The 19,412-nt window shown below is 35.6% G+C and overlaps 1 long non-coding RNA gene across 1 annotated transcript; it reads left to right on the top strand.

The window, feature by feature from the left end:
* Nucleotides 1-4,904: 4,904 nt before the first annotated feature.
* Nucleotides 4,905-19,173, top strand: LOC125755752 (uncharacterized). The gene is made up of 3 exons (XR_007413012.1): nucleotides 4,905-4,964; nucleotides 6,127-6,196; nucleotides 19,059-19,173. It is a non-coding gene; the product is annotated as an uncharacterized LOC125755752 (long non-coding RNA).
* The last annotated feature ends 239 nt before the right edge of the window (nucleotides 19,174-19,412 follow it).

Genomic DNA, 19,412 nt, shown 5'->3' with positions numbered 1-19,412 from the left:
AACCGCTGAGCCACCCAGGCTGCCCTATTTGAGTAAATACTTTAATTATAATACTCTCGGCCACCGATACATTTTTAAAAGCTTTATTAAGATATAATTCATATACCATAATTCACCTATTTAAAGTGTATAACTCAATGATTTTTAGTATATTCACAGAGTTGTCAACCATAATATAATTGATTTAAGACATTTTCATCACCTCAAAAGTAGACTTTGTATCCTTTAGCTATGGGCCCCTATTTCTCACATGTCCTAGCCCTAAGCAACCACTAATTGTTTTTTATCTCTATAGATTTGCCCCTTCTGGACATTTCATATAAAAACAATCATACAATATATAGTCTTTTGTGACTGGCTTCTTTCTTTTTTTTTTTTTTTTTAAAGATTTTATTTATTTATTCATGATAGTCACAGAGAGAGAGAGAGAGGCAGAGACACAGGCAGAGGGAGAAGCAGGCTCCATGCACCGGGAGCCCGATGTGGGATTCGATCCGGGGTCTCCAGGATCGCGCCCTGGGCCAAAGGCAGGCACCAAACCGCTGCGCCACCCAGGGATCCCTGGCTTCTTTCAAAACATATGTTTTCATTTCTCTTGGGTATATATCTAGGAGTAAAATTGCTGGGTCACCTGGTAACCTATAGTTTGTGGAACTCCCAGACAGTTTGCCAAAACTGCTGCCTCATCGTACATCCCACCAGCAGCCTGTGAGGGCTCTGATTTCTCTATACCTAGCCAAACCAACACTAGTTATTGATTATCTGAATTTTTTTATTATATCCAACATAGTTGATGTGACCTGTCAATTCATTGTGGTTTTGATTTGCATTTTGTTGATAACTAAAGATGTTAAGCATCTTTTAATGTGCTTATTGGACATTTGTGTATCTTCTTTGTAGAAATGTCTATTCAAATCCTTGATCCATTTTAAAAATTGGGTTATTAATTTTTTATTATTGAATTGTAAGAGTTCTTTGTATATTGGAAATACAACTCTCTTATAAGAAATATGATTGCAAGTTTATTCTCCCATTCTGTAGGTTAGCTTTTCATTTTCTTGAGTGTTCTTTGTAGCACAAAGATTTTTTTAATTTTGATAAAATTCAATTTAACTATTTTTTCTTGGTAGCTTATGCTTTTAGTGCCATATCTGAGAACCCATTGCCAAATTCAAGGTCATGAAGATTCACTCTTATACTTTCTCTTAAGAGTTTTAGACTTTTTGCTATATTTGGGTCTTTGATCCATTTTTAGCTAATTTTTGTATATGATATGAGGTAAGGGTCCAACCTCATTCTTTGGCATGTGGCTGTCATCCAGTTATCCCAGAACCAATCATTGAATTGTCTAATTCTTTCTATTGAATGGTCTTGACTCGCTTGTCCATAGACACATGAGTTTATTTTTGGATTCTGAGTTCTATTCCATGGGTCTCCTTGTGCCAGTATCACACTATCTTGATAATTGTTGCTTTGTGGTAAGTTTTAGAACTGGGAAGTGTGAGTCCTTCAACTTTGTCCTTGAAAAAGTAGAGTCCATCAAATTTTTATGTGAATTTTAGAACTAGTTTGTCTATTTCTACCAAGAAGCCAGCTGAGATTCTGATAGAGATTGAATTGAATCTGTAGATCAACTTGGGGCATATTGCCATCTTAATTGTATGTCTTTTGGCCCATTAACATGAGATATTTTTCCATTTATTTAGGTCTCCTTTAGTTTCTTTCAACAATTTTTTTTTTTTTTACCATTTCCAGAGTATAAGTTTTGTACTCGTTTTGTTAAATTAATTCCTAAGTATTTTACTATTTTTGATGCTATTGTAAAGGTAATTTAAAAAAATTTTAGTTTTGAATTATTCATTGCAAATATGTAGAAACACAATTGATTTTTACATCATATGCAAATTACATATACAATTATAGATAACAATCGATTTTTGTATATTGACATGTATCTTGAAAACTTTCTGAATTTATTAGTTCTAATAGTTTTTGAGGAGTCCTCAGAATTTTCTACGGAGATCATGCCATTAGCAAATAGATTTACTTCTTCCTTTCTAATCTGGATATCTTTGATTTATTTTTCTTGTCTAATTGTTCTGGCAGGAACTACCAGTACAATGCTCAATAGAAGTGGCAAGAGTAGACATTTCTGCCTTGTTCTTGATCTGAGAGGGAAAGCTTTCTGTCATTCACCAATAAGTATGGATGTTAGCTTTGGATTTTTATAGATGCCTTTTATTAGACTGAAATACCTACTTTATATTCCTAGTCTGAGTGTTCCTTTTTTTTTTTTATCATGAATGTGTGTTGAATTTTGTCAAATGTTTGTCTTTGTCTATTGAGATGGTCATGAGTTTTTTGTTTTTTACTCCCTTAATATGGTGTATTACATTAATTGATTTTCAAATGTTTTTTTTTTTTCTTTTTTGATTTTCAAATGTTAAACCAGTTTTATATTCCTGTAATAAATCCCATTGGTCTTGGTATATAATTCTTTTTATAAGTTGCTGGATTCAGTTTGCTAGTATTTTGCTGAGAATTTTTGTGTTCATTTTCATAGCATGTATTGGTCTTTGGTTTTCTTTTTTTTTATTTTTTTAAGATTTTATTTATTTATTCATGAAAGACAGAGAGAGAGAGAGAGAGAGAGAGGCAGAGACACAGGCAGAGGGAGAAGCAGGCTCCCTGCAGGGAGCCCAATGTGGGACTCGATCCCAGGACCCCAGGATCACACCCTAGGCTGAAAGCGGCACTAAACCACTGAGCCACCCAGGCTGCCCTGGTTTTCTTTTCTTGTGCTATCCTAATCTGGTTGTAGTATCAGGCTAATATTGGCCTTATATAATGATTTGGAAAGTGTTTCCTCCTCTTCTATTTTTTTTGGAAGAGTTGGTGAAGAATTGGTATTAGTTTTAATTTATATCTCTGGTAGAATTCATCTAAGAAGACATTTGGTCCTAGGTTTTTCTTTGAGGGTAGTTTTTTTGATTACTAATTCAATCTCTTTACTTGTTATAGACCTGTTTAGTTTGTATATTTCTTCCTGAGTCAGTTTTGATAATATGTGTGTTTCTGGGAATTTGTCCATTTCATTTAGATGATCTAATTTAGGGGCATAGAATTCATGGTTTATAGTATTCCTTTATAATTCTTTTTTATTTCTGTAAGGTTGATACAATGTCTTCTCTTTCATTTCAGATTCTAGTAATTTGAGTATTTTCTTTTTTCCTTTGGTCAATCTAACTAAAGTTTTGTTAGTTTTATTGAACTTTTCAAAGAACCAGGTGTTGGATTCACTGATTTTCTCTATTGTTTTCCTTATCGTTATTTCATTAATTTTGCTCTATCTAATCTTTATTATTTTCCTCCTTCTGCTTGCTTTGGGTTTAGTCTGTTCCTATTTTTCCTGTAAGGTGTAAGGTTAGGTTATCTATTTGAGATCTTTCTTTTAAAAAAAATATAGACATTTAAGACTATAAAGTTCCCTTTATATATATATTGCTTTAGCTGCATCCCATAATGCATACATACAATGCATACATACTTTGGTATGTAGTGTCTTCATTTCCATTCATCTCAAAGTATTTTCTAATTTCCTTTTTGAGTTCGTCTTGGATCCATTGGTTATTAAGGAGTGTGTCAATTTTCCCATATTTGTGAGTTGCCTAAACTTCCTTGTATGATTGATTTCTAATTTCATTTCATCATGGTAGGAAAGCATACTTTGTATTGTTTCTTTCTTTTTAAATCTATTGAAGTTTTTGTTTTATGTTCTACCATATAGTCTATCCTGATCCTCTTAAGCTGTAGCTGAAGTCATCAGATCATGGATAATCCAAATATGATAGAAAAAGCACCATCCAACTGGATTTTAACTCCAGCTTTTTCTACTTACTAATAATATGGACTTGGAAGTCCATTTATTCCTCTGGGATTTAGTGTCCCTATTTGCATAGAGAGAACAACTTAGACCAGAGCACTTCTAAGACCAGAGGATTGATTTTAAACTCCAGTTCTCTTACTAGCTTGAATAAATCCTTTAATCTGTCTGAAGCAACTTACCTTATTTCTAAAATGGGGACAATAAATCTTAATTTGCAGAGTTGTCATAAGAATAGAATAATGTGCATAATTACTGGTATATGGTAGGCCAAAAGGAATTTTGTTATGTTTTTAATTATGATAGTTGTCTATTTTTATTATGGTCCAGGGGAGAGATCTAGTAGGTTCATCTTGGCACCAGAGAGGCAAGTTTTATTAAACTGTCTTAGGAGCTGGTTTGGAATCATTTGTCTTTCTCAGTCATTCAGGCTCACCGTAACCCAACAAGCTCAGTTCATCTAACACAAAAACTTCTCTGGTCTTGCCCTCCCAGGCCACTGACTGATGTTAGGATCTCACACGTCTAATACACTAGAAATGAGATATCTCATAAGCCTCAATAGATGTCTTTACATAGTGATATTTACAATTTCGTATTTGATGTCTGCTTTCTTCCTTGGAAATCATGATTCTCTTAATTGTTTGCTTTACACTTACTGATGAGGTGGAACATCTAGAGAGGGTGCAATCAGTTTTTCTAAGACATGGAGAAGCAGCCAAAAAGCCTGGAACTCAGAGAAATATTGGATCATACAAGGTCCTTAGTCCAAAAACAAAACCAAAAAACCCCAAAAAAACCCCCAAACCCTTAGCCAAATTAGTATGAGCTCCTTTTCCTAGTCAATCTAGTTAAGAATGAGGAACACAAAGTTGATATTGAAACCCAGAAGGAGAGAAATTCCTAGCCAAACCCTACACTAAATGTAGATATAAATCTGCAATATAATACAGATAATAAATGTAGATACATGGGTCTCCATGACAATAGAACTTAGAGCACTGCATTCAAAGATCTTACAAGCATGGGGAGAGAAAGAAAGGTCATTTACCTATCTGATGCTGAGATTATCCAGCTACTGGTAACAGAAAATCAATTCAACTTGGATAGTGATTGTAGGTTATATCTCTTTGGTAAAATAAGTAAAAATCCCTAATGCAGGATACTATGGTAAAGAATGGATAGAGGAGTGGTACACATTATTCCAGGCACTTAAAATATGCTTTCCAAAAGAATTCTGCTTCTCTGATGCACCACAAAATATGAATTTGCCATGATCCTAATTTGGGTGATAGGGAATGAGTAGGAAGAACCTGTAGAAGAATTTATCCTCATATCTTTCTTTCTTTCCAAAGATTCCATTAACAATTCCAGTATCTCAATTATCCCAAGTTTTGGCAATATGGGAAAACAGTCAAGTAAAATTTATTCCTGAAGAATTTGCCAGGAGTCTACCAGGTGCCCCATCCCACATCTCAGAGAACAGCAAATTCACTAGAGGAATTGGCAGTTACTCCAAACCTCTCCACTGAACCAGGCCTCCAAATGTGTAGCAGCCACAATGCTTTCCTTGGACCAGCCTCCTAGCTTTTATTAGCTTTTTGCTGTTTTTCTAGGTTAAACCCATTGGAAATTGGATTCTCTTTAAAAAGAAGTCTATTTTGGTTGAGAATACATAGTATGTGGAATGATCAAGTCAGGTAATCTCTGGGGCTTTGGATCAAGAATTCTCTGCCCATGATACATCATATTTAGCTTTTATTTTTGGTGAAAGGCTAGTCTAAGTAATTGTATGGAAAAATAAATAATCACAACCTTTGGAAGAATAGAAATGATGTCTGACTTAGCTATTCAGTGAACCTTAAGAATTCCTTTTTGCTTGTTTTAAGTTAACAGGTGTTTCTAGAAAAACAAGTCACGTTTGTTTAAGGTCAGTATTGGAAGCCACCAAAAAGGCTGGGCTTTTTGGCTCTGAGATACAGTGTGATTTTAGATTTTTCTCTCTACTACATCAACCATGCATTCCTTAAAGAGTGCTTAAAGTCCTGTGAAGGATGTAAAATGTCAGTACTGAACTAAGATCACAAAGTTCCTGGAATCATTGCAAACATGTCATTAAGGATCAAACTGAAGATGTGAAAATCGAAAACAATACTTTAAACATATTCTCAGCTTTTCAGTTCATCCTAAAAACTCAACTATTGCTCCCAAATCAGAGTTATGGCACCTCCCTTCCTTTCTAGGTACTTCTCTTAAGAACTTCCAGACATGACTTCATTCACTATCCAGTAACTAACAGTGCCGGAGAGGAGAGTGAGAGCTTTTCTTTCTTTATTACATATTAAGGAAAATGTGGCTTAGAAAAGAAATTGTGTTAGAGTCACTAGGGTGGCAGGTGGAAGAGTCTGTGTGCCTCTTGTGTCTATAGCAAAGTCCATAGAGTGTTAAAGCTGGGAGGACACTTAGACATCATCCAGTGTAGTGATTCTGATATTTAAGATGTTATATATGGGCAGCCCGGGTGGTGCAGCGGTTTGGCACCACCTTCAGCCTGGGGTGTGATCCTGGAGACCTGGGATTAGGTCCCACGTTGGGCTCCTTGCATGGAGACTGCTTCTGTCTCTGCCTTTCTCTCTCTGTGTCTCTCATGAATAGATAAATAAAATCTTAAAAAGAAATGTTATATACAAGTAAATTTATTTTACAAGTAAAATTTTGAAGCAATTTTAAGGATTAATCATAAATTTTTCCCAAAAAGGACACTAGAAAAACACCTGTCATTTTATGAAAAGAAGAGATATTATAACACCTTGAGACCAAAAAGGTTGATAACCGCTAGTATTAGGAGAAGAAACTTTGAGTTCTAAATGAGAAAGTAACAGAATTTGGGATAATGGAATCAGAAGTAGGGTTGAAGATGGTAGACATCCAAGCTATGAATTCATGTGGTAGAAGAATAACTTCAAAATAAATGGTAGGCCGTCTCAACACAGAACGGTTGGCCACTTTGTATCAACACGTGAACACAAACACACTATAAGTTGCTGATTTTTTTCATTTTGCATCACAGCTCAGCTGTCATTACAAGATTGGGCATATAAGAATTTAGCCTGAATCTTCATTTTACTTATGAGAAAATTAAGACCTAGAAAAGGAAGTAGGGCTGCCAGATAAAATACAGGACACTTAATTAAATATAAATCTCATGCAATATTCAGGACACACTTAAACTAACTCTTATACTAACTTGTTACTTATCTGAAATTCAAATTTAACAGGGCATCCTGTAAAATGACAACCCTAAAGGGAAGTGACTTTTAGTTACTTGAATTGTTGCTTAATAGTACAGTTAGGAGAAATCAGTTCTGACCCCAGTGATTAAAAGTATATCTATATATTGTGCTACCTTTTAATATATCATAGTCTTGCCCTAATTCAATGCAATCCAATAACCATACTAATTCTACCATCCTCAACCCCACCTTTAATTCTAATTCTGTTATCCTGAATTCTGCTACTTTTTTCTTTGGTGCTGGAAGTTTCTCTTCCTTTTATATTAGTAGTAAGCCAAACATTTTGGTTTCAGGATCCTTTACTTTTAAAAATTATTGAGGACCTCCAAAGGATTCTTACATATGTGAGTTATGCCTATCAGTATTTACTGTGCTAGGAATTAAAACTGAGAAAATTATATATATTTATTAATTCATTTAATAATAAGTCCATTATATGTTAATATAACTAACATATTCATTTAAAATATATGTTTTCGGGATCCCTGGGTGGCGCAGCGGTTTGGCGCCTGCCTTTGGCCCAGGGCGTGATCCTGGAGACCCGGGATCGAATTCCACGTCGGGCTCCCGGTGCATGGAGCCTGCTTCTCCCTCTGCCTGTGTCTCTGCCTCTCTCTCTCTCTGTGACTATCATAAATAAATAAATAAAATCTTTAAAAAAATAAAATAAAATAAAATAAAATAAAATATATGTTTTCCATGGGAAATAAGTCAGACTGAGAAAGACAAATACCATATAATTTCACTCATATGTGAGATCTAAAGAATGAAATAAATGAACAAACAAACATAAAGCAGAATCAGATCTATAAATACAGAGAACAAATTGATGGTCGCTGGACAGAAGGGAAATGAGGAGATGGGCAAAATGCATGAAGAAGAATGGGAGACGCAGGCTTCCAGTCATGGGAATAGAAGATACAGCACAGGAAATACAGTCAATGTTATAATAGTGTTGTGTGGTGACAGGTGGTAGCTACACTTGTGGTAAGCATAGCATTATATATAGGGGTGTTGAATCACTATGCTGTACATCTGAAACTAATGTAACATTGTGTGTCAATTATACTAAAAAAAAAAATACACACACACATACACAAACCTACATTTTCCAAAATAAAAGAAAAGCAGGAGGAGTGGTAATGCTTTATATTTTTTGCAAATCTCTTTAATTTCTGATTTAATAGAAGACAGTGGATTCTGATTATCAGCTTCTGCATTTGATCTGTTGTGAAATGTTTTGTCTGAAGTACATAAAGAAAAAGCAGCCTCATAACAGACATGTAGGTGAAAAAGGGAGAAGTGTTCTAAGTAGCATTTGGAGATAATCGTGGCTATTTTTCTTTGATGCTACACCAAAAACTGACAAATGGTAGTTTCTTAAATGTTAATTGCAAGGTAGAATCTGAAACCCTATCAATGAACTTTTTGTACTTTGTTTCATTAAAATCATTAGTTTCCCATGCACTTATTTTTTTTAATTTTTATTTATTTATGATAGTCACACAGAGAGAGAGAGAGAGGCAGAGACATAGGCAGAGGGAGAAGCAGACTCCATGCACCGGGAGCCCGACGTGGGATTTGATCCCGGGTCTCTAGGATCGCGCCCTGGGCCAAAGGCAGGCGCGCCAAACCGCTGCGCCACCCAGGGATCCCTTCCCATGCACTTAGAATAGTCATTTATTCATGATGATTTTGTAATATCATTCATTAGTAATTTGGAAAATATTGGTTCACTGAATTATATAGATCTTCCATATGTTGACACATTTGATAGTACACTATAAAAAATCATGTGTGGGGCACCTGGGTGGCTCAGTGGTTGAACGTCTGCCTGTGGCTCAGGTTGTGATCCTAGGGCCCCGGGATGGAGTCCTGCATCAGACTCCCCATGGAGAGTCTGCTTCTCCCTCTGTCTATGTCTCTGTCTCCTTCCCCGTCTCTCATGAATAAATGAATAAAATCTTTTAAAAAATTAATATATAATAAAAAATCATGTGTGTTAATATCACTATAGATGTGATTAAAAAAATGTCTTAAATGGGATGCCTGGGTGGCTCAGTGGTTAAGCATCTGCCTTTGGCTCAGGGTATGATCCTGGGATCGAGTCTCACATCGGGCTCCCTGCATGAAGCCTGCTTCTCCCTCTGCCTATGTCTCTGCCTCTCTCTCTCTGTGCGTACCTCATGAATAAATAAATAAAATCTTAAAAAAAATCTTAAAGTTTTCCAAGATTCTATTTTTGCTTAGAAGTTGAACTCTTATCATTGGCAACAAATACTATATTAGTTGTTGAAGTCACTAGCTCCCTTTTTTCATTAAGAAAATATCTGCCAAGTGACACCTGAGTGGTTCAGTGGTTAAGCGTCTGCCTTCTGCTGTGGGTGTGATCCCGAGTCCAGGGATCGAGTCCCAAATTAGGCTCCCTGCAGGGAGCCTGCTTCTCCCTCTGCCTATGTCTCTGCCTCTCTCTGTGTCATTTTGTGCATTTTGTAAGCATGAAATGTTAAGTATCCTACATGATGCCTAAAAGATGGTAGGTACTTAATGTTATTCTCTTGCATATATGTACAAAAAGGTATGCACAAGAATGTTCATAGTAGCAATGTTGATAATAGCAAACGATAATACACAAGCTAAATGTCTATTGACAGGAAACATAAATGGATTGTAGCATAATTGTGCAATATAATATCATACATCAGTGAAAATTAATGAGTCAGAGCTATGGGGGTAAAGCTCACACACAAAATGTTGAGGGAAAAAAGCAAGTTTGGTAAGAATAAACACTATGACATTTATATAAAGTTTTTAAAAGTGGGCATTACTACTGTATATTGTTTAGGAAGACATACCTATATAGTAAAAATATATAGAAATGCCTGCAAGTGATAAATACCAGATTTCATCATCTAGGGAATTAGAAGGAGGATGCAACTGGAGAGGGAGACATACAAAGGGCTTCCGTTTTATTGCTAATATTTCATTTTTTAAGGTAGGCAGTGAGTAGAGAGGTGTTTGCTGTATTATTTTTTTTACAGGGTTTTGTATATGTCATAATAAACTTTTTAAAAACTCAAGGGCAAATGTCTGAAAAAGTCATTCTTTAGGTATACCAAAGATTATATAGATCTATAACTGTATCCCAAAGACTATATATATATATATTCATATATATATATATTCTCTAGGCAGTCAAAACATTTCTTTCTATATTCACAAGATTGGATTTTAACCATTGGATTGTTTTAAAGGAGAGTTTTGGACAAGTAACACAAAAGCTCATTCTCACTAGTTAAGTTTCACATTATGTGCCTTCTGGATAAAAATAATGCAATGCAGAATCCAGTTTATGTCACATGAGGTCAGGGAAAGAAAAAATAATGATACCTGGAAACTAGCATGGGGAAACAGACCCTATATGCACACAGTTTATTTGTTCAGGCTTGTAGCAAGAAGTAAGGGAAACACGAAAATACCTTGGTCATAAATTGTCATGTAAAAGACAAAGAGAAACTCTGGAATATTATGAAACTATAAATTACTTCTGCTGAAAGGGTAGAATTTGCAGTATCCCCTTAACCGAGGTTTCACCTCCCCACTTTTGACAGAATAACTCCTGTTCTTTGGAGAAAAACACATGAAATAAATGTAAAACCCGAGAGGGAAATCATCTAATATGTACACCACCTGCCTAATAAAATGAGAATAAATTTGGCTTTTTGGCTAAGTAGATTTGCTTATGTTTTAACTTAGTTAGAGGCACACGCCATCTAAATTACATATATGTTTTTATTTCAAAAACCCAACATGAAGGGACAGAAAATAATTTCACCATGTTTAAATGGGTTTGTTTTCAAAACAGATGTTTTACAATAACATTCATATTTATAAAATAAGCTCTTAGATGAACATGGCACCATGTCCATTTATTAATAATGCTAATGAGATTCTGAAACATTGTTGCTCTGTCTCCAGCTCAGTCCTAGGATCGCAAATCTGTAGTCTGAGGACTCCACAGACACATACTTTACTCCAGAGATTGCCAGCAGTTTAGTTAGTGAGCTAATGGCAGCAGGTACCAAACAATGACTTCTCAAGAGTAAACATCTCTACTCTTTTAAAACTCTCTTTCTCCCAAATCCCAGAAGGTGGCAGGCCTCATGAAGAGCTACCTGCAAAATCCTTCCTTTGAAGAAATACACAAATGAGTCAATCCCCCGTTAAAGGATTTGCTAAAAACAAAGGTCCAGGAAGCCACGTAAAAATGATTTGTGAGGCTGCTTGATGCCTGACATTTTTTTAAATCCTTTCTATGCCCCATTTCGAAAAATGCATCTGCAGGCAACTTGACTGCTATTTAAGGCTAAATGCTGGGCTCAGATGTGTGTTTGAGGCATCTATTCAATTTGGAGTTTACTATAGCCAAGATCTAAACCATAAAAATGGAGTTGGTAATGAAAATATGGAGAACTTTAACTAGAGTCAGAGCCAGATCTCTATACTGACTCCTCCAGCACCTTTCACTTACAAGTAGTTAAGTTAGTGACTGCCAAATGGAGCTGGGGGTGCTGCAGGGTCCCCTTTCACTGGACAGAATGACTCTCACTCTCATGGAACACTGCAGTACCTTGGAGCTGTTGGTTTCTTACAGTTGTGTTGGTAAGATATGAAGCTAGAACTTCATAACCCACTCTGAGGGGATTGCTTTGGCTCTGTTCCATTCATTATTACATTGGATGGTAGAAGCAAATATATATATTTTTCAATATTCTGAATTCTGTACAAGAGAAAGAATGGCCAGTATTTGAGTATCAAAATAGGACCTCTTCTTTGTACCAATTAGTCTTTGATTATTGAGAAGAAAAATTACAAGAAAATTAATTCAAACACAAGGTTTGCTATGAATAATAATAGCTATGAATTTGAGGGCTCCCCATTTAGCCACTCTGCTTAGTGCTTTTCAGACACTGAAATGTGTAATTCCCTTAACATCCCTAATGATATGACTACTATCCCTGTTTTATAAATAAAGGCACTGAGGTTCAGAGAGATTAAGTAATCTGATCCAGGTCATGCATTTTACTAAGTGGCAAAATGGGATTTGAATCCACATCTAGTCAAATATTAAAACTCTTTTCATTACCCTGTAATGCTTCTTCAGAGTTATTTTTGTGTGAACTATTAAAGATGCTGTGAGACCAAAACAACTTTGATAATTTAAAGCACATTGTGTTTCCCTGAATGTACTGTAGTGGTAGGTACCCAAATCTCTATTCTGTAGTGGGAATACCGACATATGAAGAAATTAGTCTAAAATTACACTGTAAGGAAGAGCTGTGGTCTTGATTTGACCCTTTTGACTTTACTACTCTAAGAAAGTTATAAAATACTCCTTATATGACTCCTCTTATTCTACTCCTGTGTTTGATCTGACTGCAATAGTTTACAAAAGCTCCTTTGTTTCCAAACAATGTCAAATAATAGAAGGGAGAAAATCACAGGGCTCCCCTGCCCCCAAATGTGCACAAATAAGTTAGCTTACACACACACAGACACACATACACACAAAATGTATGGGCTCTTTTTGGAATTAATTCATTGAAAGAACCATTACAGTATCTATATCCCTTTTCATCAACTTTCCCATCTGGATTTTATTTTTTAGGCACTCATTGCTTCTCACAGGTTCAATGTTACCCATTTCACACCATTTAACTATTGAAAGCACTTGAAATTCCGGACCCTAGAAGCAGAGCCCATGTATTTCCCCGTGATGCAGCTAATGTGTCAGACTTGTAAAATAGCTCTTAGTGGCGGGCCTCCATTTAGAGAAAGACGGAAACTAGCTTTAAATACTTAGAGCTTTAATATCTAGTCCATTATACTGAAGCAGGGTCTTGTAAAGAGTCAATTATGGGATACTTCTGATTTGATCCACATGCAAGGGAAATCCGCTTCTTTGCCTTTAAATCCCTGTTGTAAGTGTCTTGTTTAAATAATTAGTGACACTTTTTCTTTGATCAAATTGATTCATATTGTTATTCTTCTATGCTAATTTAAAACTTAATCCATGTAAAAGTCCAAGGCAGATTTTAATCTCTCACAAAGAAAGCTTTCCCAAAGAATGTAATTTTCCAGGAAACATTTTAATTTTTTTAAAAAGTGATTAATTGGTTGAAATAAATTAATTTTTCTGTGAGGGAATATGTGAGTTAATCGCAAGCCAAGATGGTAATGTTATTTTTCTATATAGAGTAATATATTTCACACACACATGCACACATATACACACACACAACACAATACATGCATAATAGCATGTTTAAACAACAAATATTACTAACAGCTCTAATGGCAATCAAATGTAATCTCTGTTTATGGCTTGGGGGCTAAAACGTTTGTGTCTATTTGCAACATACTATCAAAAAGTTAATATCCTTAATAAACTAAACTTTATTCATAATCAAGGAAAAAACACAAAATGCCAGACTTGACTTATCAAATTTATATTTAAAAACCTTACAATAAAAAATAAATAAATAAATAAAATAAAAACCTTACAATATCGAGTGTTGGTTAGGGCCCTGGGAGCCTGGTACTCTCAATCAGGCTGGCGGGGGGGGGGGGGGGGGGGGGGGGGGGCGGGGGGGGTATTAAGCAGTAGTTTTCTGAAAGGCTTGTAGAAATACATTTCAAAGGACTAGAAAATGCATATTACATCTGATCCAGCATCAACACTTCCTGCAACATAGGAATCTAGTCTGAGGAAATATGCATATATGTGAATTTAAAAATTTGACAGGTTATGAATCAAAATGTTAATAGTGATTATTCCTTGGTTACAGACTAATTTTATTTTCCTATTTTCTTTCTCTGAAATTTCTGTTTTCTATAATAAACATGTATTGCTTTTATTATAAGGATGTCATTTCAAACATTTATGTAAATTTTAAATTGTTTCTACATGAAATATATTCTTATGAAGCTTTTAAAAATATGTAAATAATTTTTCAAAATATTGAAAAATATTCCCTATTCTCATCCCTATTCCCACTTCTATTTCCTTTCTAGGTTGTAACTACTACTGCAAGTTTTGTATATCCTTCTTGACCTTTTTCCTATGTATTTATATCTTACATATGTTCTATTTTTATTTTGTTTTTAAATAGGATTGTATTCCATGAACCTATAGAATGATAGTCTACTTAGCTCCATTAGTATTTATGCAATTTTTCTCTTTTTTGCTATTATAAACAATTCTTCAATAAACATCCTCATACATATTTCAACGTGTATATATATATATGGTGCAAGTATTTATCTAGGATAAAAACCAAGAAACTAGTGATACGTTGATGAGAATAGTTGATGAGAACTTAAAGTCACCTCTCAAGCTCCAGAATTCTCAGTGATTCATGTGAGTGGCTATCGCTTTCACTCATCATCAGCAGATATTACCTATTTTTTTGTTTTGATCAGCCAGATGAAAAGTGGCATCTCATTTGGCCTTTTCCTGATCACTAGTCATTTGAACATCTTGTCAGATGTTACTTGGTCATTTTTATTTCTTCTGTCAATTGCCCTTTTTACTCTTGGTCTATAATTTCTCTAATTGCTTTGTAGTACTCTTCAGATTTTGAATGTTACCTTTATTTATTATAGATGTTAGGATTATTTTCTCCCCGACATTTTTTCCTTTTCTTTTTAAAAAAACCGAGGTAAGGGTGTCTGGGTGGCTAGTCGGTTAAGCGTCTGCCTTTGGTTCAGGTCATGATCTCGGGGTCCCGGCATTGAGCCCTGCATCTAGCTTCCTGATCAGTGAGGAGCCTGCTTCTCCCTCTCCCTCTGCTGCTCACCCCTGCTTGTGCTCTCTCTCTGTCAAACAAGTAAACAAAATCTTCTAAAAAGTAATTTAAAATTTTTAAAAATTAAAAAATTGAGGTATAATTGATGTATGGTAAGTATACAGTTAAGAAGGTTTTTTTTTTTTTTACACATTTTTAAAAAAGATTTCATTTATTCATTTCAGAGAGAGAAACAGCATGCATGAGCAGGAGGAGGGGCAAGGGTGGAGGACACAGAGTCTCAAGCAGACTCCCTAGTGGGCACAGAGCCTAGTGGAAGAACCCAACGTGGGGTTTGATCTCAGGACCTGAGCTGAAGTCAGATGCTTAACCAACTGAGCCATCCAGGAGCCTCTACAATCAAAAGTAGTTTGTTTTTTCTTTTCAAAGATTTTATTTATTTATTCATGAGACACACACACACACACACACACACACACACACACAGAGAGAGAGAGAGAGAGAGAGAGAGAGAGAGAGAGAGAGGCAGAGACTCAGGCAGAGGGAGAAGCAGGCTCCATGCAGGAAGCCCGACTTGGGACTCGATTCCGGGTCTCCAGGATCAGGACCCGAGCTGAAGGCGGTGCTAAACCGCTGAGACACCCGGATTGCCCCCAATCCAAAGTTTTTATAAAAGTTTACACTTATGTCATTTTTAAAAGCTTTGTTTTCAGTTGTCAAAAGTTTTTATTTACTGCCACTCTATTTTATGAATTCTAGATTTTTTATTATGCTTAGGAAGGATTTCGCAGACCAAATTTAAAATATTCTTTTATATTTTTCTGAAATTTATTTTTATGTTTAGCTTTCTAATCTATTTAGAATTGAGCTTTGTATTTGATAGGAGATTGTGATATGATTTTGTTTTACTTTTTCAAATTGACAGTTAATTACCCTAGCAGTATTTTCTCACTCTTTTGAAATACCATTGTTTTTAAAAAACTAAGTTTATTCATATAAGTATCTTTCTGAGCTCTACATTTGTTCCAGTAACCTAATTGCTTATTCTTGCACCAGTGTCACAATGTTTTGATTATCATAAGTGTATAGCATATTTTCATATCTGAGAAGGCAATTCCCCCTTCATTGTTCTGTATCAAATAGTTCGCTTACAGTCTCATTCAGTTTCTCTTCAATAAATAATTGAGAACCAGCTTGTCAAGTTCCATGAAAAAAACTTACTAGGATTTTGATTAGGATTGCATTAAACTTATGGGCAAGTTGAAGAGAACTGACATCTTTACAATGTTGGGTCTGCCAACCCAAGAACATGGTATTTACCTCCACTGATTCTTCTTTTATGACTTTCATTGAAGTTTAGTAGTTTATATAGGTCCTTCAGATTTCTTGTTACATTTATTTGTAGGAATTTATCTATTTCATGTAATTGCTGTGATATAAGAAAGCCATCCATTTTTCTATATTCATCTTTAGTTACTTTGCTAACTTTTCTTAATGGTTTTTAGAACCATTGTTTTTTTTCTAAGCAGACAACTATCATGTGGTCTGCAAACAATGACACTGTTGTCTGTTTCCAGTATTTATAATTCTCATTGCTTTTCCTTTTCATATTGCATTGGCTTTCAGTATAACGTTAAAAATAGTTACAGTGGGCATCCTATCTTGTTCCAGTTTTAAAGGGAATGTTTATTATGTTTGCTGTAGATTTGGGGCAGATAAATGTTGTCAAGTTAAGGAAGTTTACTTCTATTCCTAATTTACTAAAAATTGTTGGGTTTTGTGTGTTTAATGAGGAATGGAGCTGAGTTATATTAAATATTATTTTTTTAAGATTTTATTTATTTATTCATGAGAGACACAGAGAGAGGCAGAGATATAGACAGAGGGAGAAGCAGGCTCCCTGTGGGGAGCCCGATGCGGGACACAATCCTAGGATCCCGGGATCATGACCTGAACCAAAGGCAGACACTCAACCACTGAGCCACCCAGGCATCCCTAAATGTTCTTTTTTGAGGTGAGGACTGTTGAGGTTGATTTTTTTCCTCTGTTAATCTGATAACTTGTAGACAATTAATCATCTTTGCATTCCTGAGATAAATCCTAATTAGACATAATGCATTTATTTTTTAATACATCAGTGGACTTGATTTATGACTATATTATTTAAATTTTTGAATCTTCCATGAATGACATTGGCCTAAATCTAAAAGCATGCGACCCTTGTCTAAATTTGGTTTCAGCCTTGTAGGTTAAGTGAGGAAGCTTTATTTAGCTCATTCTCTATGTTCTGGAGCATTTTATCTAACAAAAGAAACAGTTATTCCTTAAGGCTTGATAGAATTAACCTGTAAAAAAAACCAAAAAACTAGTCTTGATGCTTTCTCAGAGGAAGACTTCTTCCCACTTTTTCTTTAAAAAAAGATTTGATTTATTTATTTGAGAGAAAGAGAGAGAAAGCATGAACAAGGAGGGGGAAGGGCAGAGGTACAAATAGACTCTTCCCTGTGAGCAGCCCAGTGTGGGGCTTGATCCCAGGACCTTGAGATCACGATCTGAGCCAAAGTCAGACACTTAACCAACTTAACCCAGGTGCCCCAACTTCTTCCCACTTTTAAAATTCTCTTATTTTTTGGAATATTAAACTGTTTATCTTGTGAAATAGATTTTACTAAGTTACACTTTCCTAGAAAATCTTCCACTGAGTTTAGATTTTCAATTTTTTGGTATATAAATACAACTTTAAACCTTTTCCAGGGATCCCTGGGTGGCGCAGCGGTTTGGCGCCTGCCTTTGGCCCAGGGCGCGATCCTGGAGACCTGGGATCGAATCCCACATCGGGCTCCCCGTGCATGGAGCCTGCTTCTTCCTCTGCCTGTGTCTCTGCCTCTCTCTCTCTCTGTGACTATCATAAATAAATAAAAATTAAAAAAAAAAAGATTAAAAAAAAAGATTTAAAAAAAAAATAAACCTTTTCCAATATCTTCATTTTGCTTTCTTTTTGGGGGGATCAGATTTGTTGAGGTTTTGTATATTTTATTAGTCTTTAAAAACTTCTAATTTTTGGTTGTATTAATTGGACCTACTAGTTTTATCTTCCCATTAATTTCTGCTTTCATCTTGATTCATTATTTCTTCTATTTAGGGCTTATGGTTCCCCCCACACACAGTTCTCATAGTTGAATGCTTACTTAATTCAACTTTAATCTTTATTCTTTCCTTTTTTAAGAGAGAGAACATGTGGGATCCCTGGGTGGCGCAGCGGTTTGGCGCCTGCCTTTGGCCCAGGGCACGATCCTGGAGACCCGGGATCGAATCCCACATCGGGCTCCCCGTGCATGGAGCCTGCTTCTCCCTCTGCCTATGTCTCTGCCTCTCTCTCTCTCTCTCTCTGTGACTATCTAAATAAAAAAAAAAAAAAAAGAGAGAGAGAGAGAGAACATGTGAGGGTGGGGGGGCGGGGGGCGAGGCAGAGGAAGAGGGAGAGAGGGAAGCTCAAGCAGGCTCCTTGTTCAGTTCAGAGCCCAACGCAGGGCTTGATCTCAAGACCCTAGACCATGACCTGAGCCAAAATCAAGGGCCTAGACACTTAACCAAGTCACCCAAGTGCCCCAATGTTTATTATTTTCTAAACAATGCAATAAAGGCTCTAAAATTTCTTTCAAATATCACTTTGTTAGAATCCTCTAGATTTGGGTAATATTTTGTGTTTATTGGTTTCTATTTCTAAATACTCTGTGATTTGATACAATAGTATTAAAGATGTTTTATTTTCTCCACACAGAGAAATTTGGGTGGGAGGTATCCTTTAACTATTAATTCTTAATCAACATTTTTATTGCAACATTTTTATTGCATTGTGGCCAGAGATTTGTAGAATATAAGAGCTTGGCTCTTAGGGTTTTTGTTAAAATTTCCCTTGTAGTGGCTAAATTCTAAGAGTCTCCCATACTATTTCAAAATAGGTATACTATGTCTTTGCTGGGTATAATATTCTATATGTATCTTTTAGAACAGGCTTGCTTAATTGTGTAATTTAAATTTTCTATTTTTTGGGATGCCTGGGTGGCTCGGCAGTTAAGCGTCTGCCTTCAGCTGAAGGTGTGATCCCAGGATCCTGGATCGAGTCCACATCCGGCTCCTCACAGGGAGCCTGCTTCTCCCTCTGCCTATGCCTCTGCCTCTCTGTGTGTCTCTCATGAATAAAAAAATTTTTTAAATCTTTTTTAAAAATCTTCTATTTCTTTACTTTGTGTGTGTGTATACTTGAGAGAGCTATTAGAATCTTCTACTCTAAATTATGGATTTGTCAATTTCTCCTTGTATTTCTATTTTTATTTAATATTATATATTTCAAAATCATGTGTTTAGTAGATAAAAGTTCAAAATTCTTATGTCTTCTTGGTGGATTGTATTTATTATCAATATAAA

This window comes from Canis lupus, chromosome 9 (assembly GCF_003254725.2).
Source record: "Canis lupus dingo isolate Sandy chromosome 9, ASM325472v2, whole genome shotgun sequence".
Lineage (NCBI taxonomy): Eukaryota > Metazoa > Chordata > Mammalia > Carnivora > Canidae > Canis > Canis lupus.
The sequence above is the reverse complement of the archived record's forward strand: the minus strand, read 5'-3'. Positions and strand labels throughout refer to the sequence as shown.